Genomic DNA, 10,464 nt, shown 5'->3' with positions numbered 1-10,464 from the left:
GCTGTCTACTGTGTATTGGTCAGTCCCCTCAGGCTCACCAATATTTTTCTTGTCACCTTGCCTTCTATTTCCAAACCAGTAATGGTAAGTCAAGTCCTTCCCATGTTTTGAATTTCTTAGACTTTCCCTTCTCCTGTATTTCTTCTGCTTCAGGTAGGGAACATTCTTGGTTTTTATGAGCTCATGTGACTAGATTGGGCCTACCAAAATATTTTTGGATAATCTCCGTATTTTAAGATCTGTAGCCTTAATTATGTATGTAAAGTCTCTTTTGTCACATGGTAGAACATGTCACGGATATCTCGCATGGACATCTTTGGGAATTATTATGCTGCCTACCACTGCTGGGGAGCAGAAGCCTCAGGAAAAGTTTCTGACAAGATGCAGTGACTTTTTAAAATTAATTAATTTATTTATATGCTTATGTTTAATTTTTAACTTTTTTTTTCTTGCAGTATTGAAGATTGCACTCAGGGTGTTGTGCATGCTAGGCAAGCACTCTTCCACTGACCTACACCCTCAGTCCTTCAAGTGGCATTTTTAAATTTATATATGATAGCAGAATCATTACAATTGTTATTACACTTATAGAGCATAATTTTTCATATCTCTGTACACAAAGTATATTCATAACAATTTGTGTTTTCATACATGTACTTTGGAAAATAATGTCCATCACATTCCACTTAATTTCTAACCCCATACCCCCTCCCTTTCCTTCCCATCCCCCTCTGCTGTATCTAGAGTTTGTCTTTCCCCTCCCTACCCCACTATGAACCAACCTCCTCATATCAGAGAAAACATTCGCCATTTGTGTTTTTGGGATTGGCTAACTTCACTTACCATTATTTTCTCTAACTCCATCCATTTACCTGCAAATGCCATGATTTTATTCTCTTTTATTGCTGATTAATATTCCATTGTGTACATATGCCACATATAGAATATTTCATCCTTCAATGAGAGAATACACTTTCTTCTCAGCAGCACATAGATCCTTCTCTAAAATAGACTATATATTATGCCACAAAGCAACTCTTAGCAAATATAAAAAAATAGAGATACTACCCTGCATTCTATCAGATCATAATGGTATGAAATTAGAACTCAATGATAAAATAAGAAATAGAAGCTACTCCAACACCTGGAGACTAAATAATATGCTACTGAATGAACAATGGATTGTAGAAGACATCAAGGAGGAGATTAAAAAATTTTTAGAGGTGAATGAGAACACAAATACAACATATCAAAATCTCTGGGACACTATGAAAGCAATTCTAAGAGGAAAGTTCATTGCGCATGGAGTTCATGCCTTAAAAGAAGAAAAGTTAACATCAAATGGCATTTTATATGGCAGATTTCTCAGCAGTCAGAGAGATTGGGCTAAAATGCAGGAGTCCTCCTAATCTAACTGAAACTGAAACCATGAGTGTCTGGATGAGGGCAATGACAGTAAACGTTAGAAGTACATGAGCTCTCCAGAGAAAGTACTGAGGAATAGCTGCCAAATTTGCTGGAGGGTATGTGGGGGATGGGTGAGGTTTTGTGTTTAAAAGGTGTTCTTGCTGGATGTAAGGCTGTATTATTCAAACATCAAAATTTTACCTCAATTTACCGTTCAGGCACAGAGACAGGATTACATGGAGCAAGACCCTACATAAAGACATTTGTTTTCATTCTTGACACTAAAAACATTCATTCCAAAAACACAGAGAGTAATAGAGTACAGATGATTGAAAATAAGATTCAAAGCCCTAAATTATGTAAGTTTGACTAGAGAATACAACCTATAATTCTAGGTGACACACATATTCTATAGCGTGTTTTACTTAGGCTGATATTAAAATAAGTTTGTATTCTCTCAGTATGAGCCACTTAGTGGCTTGGGAATTTTCTCTGGAAGCAAATTAAAGGAAAGTAAGATTAAACAACAATTTTTGCAAGAGAATAGCATACATGCAAATAATTAAGAAATGCTATATGAGATGAGTCATCTGAGGGCTTAAGGTGAATCTGTCTTGTTATTATCTCAGTTGTCACCTGCTTTCACCAACAAATTCCTGGCTGAACTGGAGAAAACACACAGAACAAGTGATGTCCCAAAACAAAAAGGTCATATTTCTTTGTTTCCATTGCTAAATTCCCCAGAGTATCTGGAATGAGCTAGTTTTTAGCTGCTTGCTTGATCCTCAATTCTTCTTATAACACCTGAAGGCATTGACCTTTAGGTCATTCAAGTTCATGTTGTAGAAGGATAGGGAGAACTATTTTGAAGTGAGGATCAGATGGCAAAAGAGCAGGAAACCTTTGGGGGAAAGCAGACCAACTAGACTGTCTAACTATATAGAAATGGAACACTTTTCAATAGTTGGTGAGTTTGTTCTATTCACTGTGCTGCTTTTTTCCCCTTCCTCATCTGAAAATGTTAATTTTGATCCTTTTGATTGCTAAAGTCAGCATAACTTTCCATTGGGTTGTACAGGACAGATTTTACAGTTCCTAAAGTGATACCATTACAGCAGACTTATTTGCATTTACAGACAAAATAGCTTGTTTTGTGGCTGAGAGCATAATGGTTTGGGCAAGTGGGAGGAAAGAGAAGAAACCAACTGGGTGTGACAGGTGAGAAGTCTTAGAAACAACAGCATAAAGAAGTATTGGTTAGCAAAAGCTGGGTGAATGCAGGGAGCTGAACCTGAGGCCCAGATGTTATGTGGAGACCCCCCCCCCCATAATCTTCTAATACACTTTTGTTGTCCTTGCTCTGACATGTGAGCCTTTCCTGGGAACTTTCATTAACATCCCCAGGTGGAACACTGGGATCCATGAAGAGCATTTTAAAAACCAAAGCAAATAGAAATCTAAGTGTATATTATCTGAAAACAATTCCTAGAACAATCAGTGATAGATAAGGGTGAAGGATGAAAGGTAAGAACGTCATCAAAGCATCTCCCCTTTTCTGTTACCTATTGAACAGCAATGGAGTAAAAGGCTTTAGAAGAATATAAGCCTTATTTGCATATTTTCTGGAAATGTGTCAAGAAGAGAAAGTATATCTCCATATGTAAAACTTCACTCAGGATAGGACACCTGAGTGAAGGAAATCTTATTAAGGGAGCTGACCTGCCTATTGACATTTATTTAACTCTTTTAGAATAAAATACACATTGGCAAGAGCTTTTAGAAAAAAAAATGTATCTGATTCCCATTCCAAGGAAAAGCAATGGATTCAAAGCCAAGGAGTATTCTTGGATTGAACTTTCATAGTGCCTTAATTTAGCCAGCTGGAGAAATGCTCTTGCAAGTATAAAATTATTTAAGTCTAAGCAAAAGAAAGCTTTTCATTATGGTTTTAAATCTGGAATTTACTGTAAAGTTGTCTATTAATTTGTTAAGGTAAATTCCATTTTTTAGTGATGGTGAAAATATTTATGAAGGTGTTTATTGTGTATTAGGATAGTGAACTTTGCCCTACATACTTATCAAAGAGTTTTACTTCTTTAACAAGTAATGAAATATTTTTGACAAAAGTATGATTTACAGTGCCTCAGATCTATATAAGTCATCAGGAACATAATTTCGAAACTTAATATTGAATAAAAAAACAAGTAGCAGAAGGACATGTACAGTGTGTTATTTTTGGATACATATGTAAGTATGAAAATTTTGGAAAAAAATTATGTATATTATAATACTGTTTGCCTAGTATGGGGGAGTTGCCTGTGTGGGCAGAGAATAAAGAGAATTGAGAAATGAGGTTGGTGCATAAAAGAAAACTCTGGTCTTTCCTTTTCCCTTCCACTTCACTCTCCCTCCCTCTCTTCCTTCCTTAAAAAGTACAACTAAAAATTGCTTGGGAAGTTTTATTTAAAATTACATATTTCAGGGGAAAAGATCACCAGATGAACTACATGTATGCATATGTGCAAGAATGTACATATCTCAATGTTCACTGTACTAAAATATTATTATGACAACTACTGATCAGTTTCTCTACCAGGTATCCCTTAGAAGAAAAAAGGCAAAGAAAAGAATGAGAAAACAAATCTAATCCATATTTCAGTGATCAGAGAAAGAATAAGGATATGGAAACACTTGGAACAGAGAAATAAGGTGAGAGAAAATAAAACAGGACAAATGGTATAGAAGACTAAATGGAGAGAATATAAGCAAAGAAAGTAATGTGGGATGATTAAAAACATTCGTATGTACTCTTTCAAAGAAAGTCAATTACATTATAAAGTGAGCCAAGCTAGTTGGTCGGTGTCTTGTAAAACAAGTTGAAACTTATGACTTTCAAAATTTTTAATTTTAACCAAAAAAAGTCATAAAAATCTATTAGGCTACATTGTGGAGAAAATGGATCTGTAACATTGGGTTGACCTGAAGCATGTGTTATAAATTTGACTAAAACATTCTTATGTGTGTCTGTGTTTTCTGTTAAATCAATGGCCAAAGACGACACTAGCTCTAAGAGAGTGTGGGAACATGACCTGCCAACAGAGGCTTTGATCTATGAACATAGACATCAGCAGTACAGGACAGATCCTTTCTGGTTAAAAAGCAGCTTTTGTCTGGAAAGTTCCCCTCTAGCAATACATAGACCAAAGCAAAAATATTAATAGGACTGGCGAGGACATGAGATCCAGCCTCTGTAACTGATTGTGGGTTTATTGTCTCACACTGTTCTAAGTCTTAGAAATGACACCATGTAAGTAAGGCCACATAAGCCCTATAAGTGGAAAGGGACAAGTATATATTGGCTCTCCTTATATTCTTTGATTTTGCATTTCTATGCTTTTCTTGTCTTTACCAGGTGTTTTAGTCAGCTTTGCATTCCTGTGACCAAAAGACCTAACAAGAACAACATAGAGGAGGAGAAAGTTATCTGGGGACCATGGCTTCAGCAGTCTCAGTCCATGGATGGCCGATTCCATTGCTCTGGGACCAAAATGAGTCATAACATCATGGCAGAAGAGTGGAGAAGAAAAAAGCAGTTCAGGACATGACAATCAGAAAGGAGAGAGAGAGAGAGAGAGAGAGAGAGAGAGAGAGAGAGAGAGAGAGAGAGAGAGAGAGAGAGAGAGAATGCTTGCGTGCATGCCCGTGAGCGCTCTGCTCACCAGGGACAAAATATACACCCCAAGGGCAAGGCTCCAGTGACCTGCCTCATTGTCCAGCCACACCCTACCTGCCTACTTACCACCCAGTTAATCAATATCAGTGGATTAATCCATTGATTAGGTTAAGGCTCTCAACCCAATCATTTCACCTTTGAACTTTCTTGCATTGTCTCACTACATATTCAATCCATAACACCAGGGCTGTTCCCATCCAATCTCAGTGTTTCACATGAAAATAGGTTAGTGTTTGTAAATTATCTTTGAGGCCTCTCTTTATCTAATTTCCTTTTCCCTTAACTGCCCATTTACTTACAGTGAATAATAAATTTATGTTGGATGCATAATTGTGGACATTAGGAGTGAGAAAAGATATACTCTAAAGAAAGGGAAGAAACTAACATGTTTTAGTAAGGAAAATATTTTGGGTGTTTCAATGCCTCCTGCAGAAGGCATCAACTTCAAGTGCCTGCTGCCTGGTGACTTTGAGTTCCTCCTTTGCTGTAAAAGCAGAGCAGATATTCTGCTGAACAGAGCAGAAACAGAGCACCTCATGGAGAGTAGTAACCAATGTGAATAAATCATTGTTTCAGAATCTGACCTGAATTTCTCTTTTCAGCAGAAGGTTGTGTTCCTCTAACAGAAAGGTTTCAGAATACAAAAGTATATATGATTTCCTGAAAACAGAGGCTTGATATTATAGGCACTTCTAATAATAAATATGAATTCTTTGGCAAAAACAAGTATGAGGTTTTATTGATAAGTTGATTGTTGTACAGGAACTCTGGGCCATATTGACTTTAATAAAACATTAAGTGGTTTAATTAAATCATTAATTCCACCCTCAGTGCCATTTTTCAAAAGACACTCAATGTAAAAATAAAATGGTTTCTTTTTTTAGCTGGTTCTCTTTCTTATATAATTCATTAAGATGAGTCTATAGATCAACTTATTGCTATTCTGCTATAAAGCACTTGCTGCCATTTCAGGAATATAGCACTTTATGCAGGATACAAGGAGATATTGATCTTCAGGTGACACCTTCCTTCACTTTTCATAAAAGGGATTTTTTAAAGAAAAAAATCTATAAAATGTGTATGAATGCTGAAGTTTATGTCACAACATTCTTATAATATTAGTAAAATAATTATTATCTTGTTTCTCTGTTGTGTGGGGAAAACATGAAAGGTATAAGCAATCTAAAGTATATATGATAGAAGTTATCATATATTAACTTTTTAAATTAATTTTAATTTTTTAAAAGTAATCCATGACAATTTTAAAAATTAGAAGGCTTATTTAGGAAACTAATAATCTTCTTTCTCATTTTCATATACCCTAGTCTCATTCCCCAGAGGGAACCACTCCTTCAAGTGTGCAACTTTCTGTATTTTAAAATAATATGCTGTTTTATCTTAGATCCTTAAAAATAGATCCACTAAGCATTAATGTTTTGGTACTTTATTTGAAGGGTAAAAGCCCAGGGAGGTGAAGGTGTGGAAAAAGAGAAGAGAGACAACCCATACCAAGAAGCAACGCCATGTAATGTCTTACCATGCCTGGCAGATGCTGAGCAATCATTTTAGCATGTGGACTACTGCAGTGGGCTGTGATGCATCACCCCATGCCCAACACTGCATATATGGGGGAACCTAAGAACTAACATGTTTGGGTTCCTTTTGTCTCCATTTGCTCTAGGTCAGGGTTCACACCAACTCTCCTATACTTCAGAATCAGGTCATTCAGCCCCCTGGTGGACCCAAAGGAGGGACCAGCACACTCTGTGGTATTGCACTATATTAAGGTCCAGGAATAAAGGGGTGATCTGGCAGATAGATTCAGATGTAGAATGTGTGGATCATACAGGCTCTGGATTTTATCTTGGGTCCAGCCAATTGGGAAGCTTGGCAAAAAATGGAGAGGGTGTGGTGGCCTTTCAATCTGGGGTGCAGACAGCAACTTTGGAAAGGAGAGAGTAGTGGTAATTGAGGGAATGTGTGAGATAAAGACTGTTTTATATCTTGAATTATCAACTTAAGACATTACATAACTGAATTCTTGGTATTGACCAGTGAGTGTAGTCTTTCCTTGGTATCTGTTGGGGAGTGGTTCTAGGAATCCTGTAGGATGCTAAAATCCACAGATGTTCAAGTCCCTTCTGTAAAATGGCATAGTACTTGGATATAACTTATGCTCACCCTCCTGTATGCTTTAAATCATCTCTAGATTACTCAACAACACCTAATACAATACAAAGATTATGTACATAGTAACATTTTATTATGGAATAATGAAAAGAAAAAAGTCTGTACATGTTCAGTACCAACACAACAGATTTACCAAATATTTTCCATGCACAGTTGGTTTAGTCTGTGAATGTGGAACCTATGGATTTGAAAACAATGCACATCCTTACAGCTCCTTTCTTCTCATTTCTATTCCAATATAGTTATATAACAACTTTTGTTTAAAGTAAGAGGTAGTTTGCATTGTTATGACTCAGTGAATTATGTTATTGCTAAGCTAGGTGTTCAATATAATTAAAGTTTTCTATGCAATTTTCTTTTTTAAAAAAATGTTTAGTGATAGATGGACACATACCTTTATTTTATTTATTTATTTTAATGTGGTGCTGAGGATCAAACCAAGTGCCTCACATGTGCCAGACAAGTACTTTACCACTGAGCCACAACCCCAGCCCCTCCTACATTAGTTTCATTTTTCCAACTACTGTGTTTTTATTTGCATTGTTTTCTAAGTACCTGTTCTAATATTGTCCATTATGCCTGGCAATGATCTTTTTCTCTAAATCCTTGCACATATTAAATAGTCTATAAATTCTTTTTAAAAAATTTTTTTTCTGGACTCTTGGATCCTCCTACTTTAATCTGGACTGATTGCTTTCCAGTTTAATGATGTGGAATCCTTATTTTCTGAATCTCATGTTTATTTGTTTTGGTCGAATCCCTTATTTTTCTGGTTGAGTACTTCCAACAGTGTTTCCAAAGAAAAATGTAGAAGACGCTTCTAGTTCCCCTTCATAATTGGTTTTCTTTTCACCCTGAACAAATGGAGAGTGACATTTCATGGCCTCCTTGCAGTTGTATAGGGTCATTGATTAGTTTTGGCCACTGGGCTGTCTGTCATAAGCCAAACCAATTTCTTTTCTTGTGTAGGAAACCTTATATTGAGAAGATCAGAAATAATCCTGGATTGCTGAATTCCCACAGAAGAGACTTGCCCTGGAAAGTCTGCTGACTGACGCTGTTTTAATACCTGTTCCTTTGTATGCAACCTCACTATTCTCTCTGAAACTTTAAGTCCTCTACTTATCTCTTATATTTGAAAATTTCACCATGATGTATAATTGGTGCGGGTCTTGTGTGTGTGTGTGTGTGTGTGTGTGTGTGTGTTGGACACTCTGGGGGTCTTTTGGAGAATTACATCATTTATTACCTGTGGTCAAGTTGAAATTGAATCTTTGATAATTTTCGTTTCTGTATTTCTTATAAATTAGATGTTATACAACCTGGAATTTTCTTCTCTTTTCCCCTATCTTAGGTTTCTTTTGTCTGGTCATCCTAGTTTGTGGAAGAAATTCCAACTTTATCTTTCACTTCTTCTACTGAACTTAAAAATTCAATCCATTTTACTTTATGAGTTCTTTCTTGTTATCTGCTTATATTTTATAAATTCTAATTTTCTTTTATTTCTCTGAGAATATAATTGATATATTTTTCAATTTATTTGTTGTTCCCTTCATTATTTCCAGTTTTTCTGTTTTTTCTTTCTTTTTTGTTTTAAAAAAATCTTTCATCTTGCAGGTTTCCCTAAATAGTCTGGTGATATCTGCTGTCCATTTATTTAGATATTAAGCATCAAGACCTAAATGTACAACCGTGTGCCTAGGTGGTGCATGTTTACCTAGAAACAGTACACTAGACTTTTTGGTGAGAGAGTGTCTCCAAATATCAGTATCTCTAGATCTTTCCTTTGAAGTTATTCATGTTCCCCGTAGGAGATTCCCTAAATTTCCTTCCTCAGTCAGTGAGAGCAACCCTGACTGGTAGCCTTTTTGGCAAAAGACAGAAGAAGGAACTACCACCTTTGAACACGGAGACTTTCTCCAGTTTCTAAGATGTCCACGTCTGAGACTGTGGTTAACAGAGAACAAATGTCTGGACTTTTATCATGGAATGAGAAGATGGTTCCTCAGTTTCAAACAATGGGAGAAAGACGTACCCATGGAGAGGTGAACTGGAATGAGCTACTGCGGCTGTAACCATTTACCACAAATTTGGTGGCTAAAAACAATGGAAATTTTTTTTTCTCACAGATCTACAGATCAGATGTCCAAATCCAGTTTTACTGGACTAAAACTCATGTATCAACAATGCAAATGCCAGGAAGAAATGCATTTCCATAAGTCTTCCCTCTCCTAGAGGCTGCAGCCATTCCTTTGTTCATGACCTTTTCCTAACTATGACCTCTGTTTTCCTTGTTGCATTTCCTCTGATTTCAATTCTCCTTCTTCCTTTCCTTTATAAGGACCTCATGATGGCTTTGGGCCAATCTGAAGAGTCCAAGATAATCTTCCAATCTCAAAATCCTTAACACATCTATGAAGGCTCCCCCCACCTCCTTTTTCTAAATCAGGGATTAAAGTGTGGGTAACTTTACAGGAGCATTTTTAAGCCCTCCACAGATATATAAGTGTGCTTCTGCACACCCACATATTGAATAGCTCAGCCTGCCAGAAGACCTGAGAGCAACTATACCACAATACTGATGAATATAACCAGTGACTGGATCTTAGCACTAGTTGTATTTTGGGTTTTTTAGGAGGCATGTTCTAAGAGAAACTTTTATTGGGCTGCCTTAGTTGGGCTGCCCCGGGGAAGGGTGTGACTTAGTGAAGGTGGCTACTAAATAGTTGACAGTTGACAGTACTCTTACTTTCAACTAAAAGGAATGAGGTGATATGGTGATATGGTTGATTCCAAGGCTGGGCTGGGAAAGCACAGCGAATCCAGAACAGCCTTTTGTAAAGATGTTCATGTGGACATGTCAAATGGATACAGAAATCAGTCCCACTGACCAAATGTGAGACAATTTGATCATCAGGGCCTCACTAAAGTTGCAGAAGCTGGTGTTGAACTTGCTCCTCCTGTTTCAGCCTCCCCTGTTGTTGGGATAACAGGTATATGCCACCACACCTAACTTATAATTTTAATCTTAAAATGAGTAAACATGAAAATAAACAAAATTACAGGGATAATACAATGAAATAATTAACCAGTAATCAGTTATTGGGTCAACTGGTGAATGGGATCTGAGGATT

This window comes from Marmota monax, unplaced genomic scaffold (genome assembly GCF_021218885.2).
Source record: "Marmota monax isolate L192 unplaced genomic scaffold, Marmota_monax_Labrador192_F-V1.1 WCK01_AAM20220418_F8-fsc00006, whole genome shotgun sequence".
Classification (NCBI taxonomy): Eukaryota; Metazoa; Chordata; class Mammalia; order Rodentia; family Sciuridae; genus Marmota; species Marmota monax.
This window is presented reverse-complemented; position numbering follows the sequence as displayed.